This window comes from Myotis lucifugus, unplaced genomic scaffold (genome assembly GCF_000147115.1).
Source record: "Myotis lucifugus unplaced genomic scaffold, Myoluc2.0 scaffold_1083, whole genome shotgun sequence".
NCBI classification, from domain to species: Eukaryota; Metazoa; Chordata; class Mammalia; order Chiroptera; family Vespertilionidae; genus Myotis; species Myotis lucifugus.
This window is the reverse complement of record NW_005872131.1, coordinates 88,134-90,151: the sequence shown is the minus strand read 5'-3', so window position 1 is coordinate 90,151 and position 2,018 is coordinate 88,134. Positions and strand designations below refer to the sequence as shown.

The following is a 2,018-nucleotide window of genomic DNA, read 5'->3' as shown; positions in this document are numbered from 1 at the left end:
CCGTGGGCGCCGAGTCCGTAGGCGCCGGCCGGCCGGCCCATGTGCGTGCGGCCCGCCCCAGGCCGCCCGGGCTTCGCCTCCGCCAACACCCTGGCCTCCACCCGGGCCTCCGAGGAGCCGCCGCGACGTCCGGCCCGCGGGCAGGTGAGTGCGGCCGCCGCAGGCTCCTCAGCGCCCGCGCCCGTCCGTGCCCCGGGCGTGTCCACCGGTGTCAGTGCCCCCATGTCAGTGCCCGCCCCTCCCCTGCCAGTGACCTCCCTTCAATGACAGGCCGTCGGTGTGCACCCCCGCCCCGTCGGTGTCTCTCATTTCTCGCCGCCTCAGCGCCCGCACGTCGGCGCCTCTGCCCCTTCAGCTCCGTCAGGGACCGTCCTGTCAGCGCCCGACCGGCCTGTCTGCGCGGGACACTCCGCCCCCGCTGCTCGCTCCCGCCCGCCGTGCCGCTCGGTGGCCCCGCTTCCGGGCTCCGAGTGTGGCCACCCCCTGCCCCTGCCCCGTCACCTCCTGCCCCTTGACGGCCCCCGCCTGCCGCTGTGTCCCCTGCCCGCCGGGCTGCCCACTCCTGGCTCCTGAGCCTCCCGGTGGCTCCTGGGCCCGGCCTGCCCGCCGCCGGCAGCCCCTCCTCGGGCTGCTCCCGGACCCGCCTGCCGCGTCCCCGGCCTTGTCCGCCCGGTCGGGACTCCTTCGCCCACTGTCACCGCCCCAGGCCCTTCCAGCACCGGCAGCTGCTGGCGGCTCTCCCCTCCCTTCCTTTCTCCTCCCGTTTGGCTTTTCTAACTCACAAGCTCTGGGCCGAGAAGCGGTGGCTGCGAGAGGAGAGGAGCCGGGGACAGACAGGGGCAGAGCCTGGGCTGCAGGGACAGCAGGTGCGAGGGCCTGAGGTGCCTCCTCGGGACCCAGACCCCACGTGTGCGGCCGGCCCCGGTGAGAGCACCGGCCTTGCCGCCAGGCCGCTCCCTGCAGGCCCTGATCCTGCGTGGACCTGGGCCGAGCCGGAGTTGGGAAGCGCCGTTGTCAGACGTGGGACAGGGACGTGCCTCAGGCAGGAGCGAGGTGTTGGGAGTGGGTGGGGGTGGGGGTGTAGGCCGTGGGGGTCCCCCTGGGGGCTTTGGGGGGAGAGCTGTTGGGAATGCTGATTCGAGGGAAGAGAGGACTCAGGGGTGGAGCAGGCGGTGGACTGGGGGGCGTTGCAGATGGAGGTGGAAGGAAGGCCGGAGGGAGGCCGGCCTGCAGGCACAAGCCCAGCAGGGGATGGTGGCTAAAGCCTCGGGCATGGGCATGGCCATGGCCACTTACTCACAGACACAGAGAGCCAGGAACTGACCATTCGTGGTGTGCGACTGTGTCAAGTGCTTGGGGTGAGGGACTTCATTTAGTCCCCCAGGAACCTCCTGTGTTAGCATGAAGAGACGGAGCCACACGACACATGGGCAGGTTGCCTAAAGCCCCCCCCCCCCACCCCCCTTATTTTGGTTAAGGAAATGGTTAACTTTAAAAGTACTGTTTTAAGTTTTTAAATAATACTGATAGCTGATTGAGTACCAGGCACTTATTTAAAAAAACAGCTCTAGCCAGTTGGGCTCAGTGGATAGAGCATCAGCCCATGGACTGAAGGGTTGCCCGTTCGATTCCAGTCAAGGGCACATACCTCTGTTGCAGGCTCCATCCCTGGTCGGGATGCGTGCAGGAGGCAACCAATCATGTGTCTTTCTCGCATGGATGTTTCTCTTTTCTGTCTCTCCCCCTCCCTTCCATTCTCTAAAAATCAATGGAAAAAATATCCTCTGGTTAGGATTAACAAAAAACAAAACAAAAAAGACAAGACCAGGTTATTTTATTTTTTACTTTATTTTATTTAGTAGTGGCACAGTGCATGAAATTCATGCGGGGGGTGTGTCCCTCAGCCCAGCCTGTACCCTCTCCAATCTGGGACCCCTCGGGGAATGTCCGACTCGAAATCCGGGACCGCTGGCTCCTAACCGCTCACCTGCCTGCCTGCCTGCCTGATCGCCCCAACT

The 2,018-nt window shown here is 64.7% G+C and overlaps 1 protein-coding gene across 1 annotated transcript in view; it reads left to right on the top strand.

The window, feature by feature from the left end:
* Window positions 1–6: 6 nt before the first annotated feature.
* Window positions 7–2,018, top strand: part of PPP6R2 (protein phosphatase 6 regulatory subunit 2) — a 64,269-nt gene continuing 62,257 nt past the window's right edge. The window contains exon 1 of the mRNA XM_023747977.1: window positions 7–144. The gene's annotated coding sequence lies outside the window, so the exon portion shown is untranslated. The remainder of the gene's footprint in view (window positions 145–2,018) is intronic.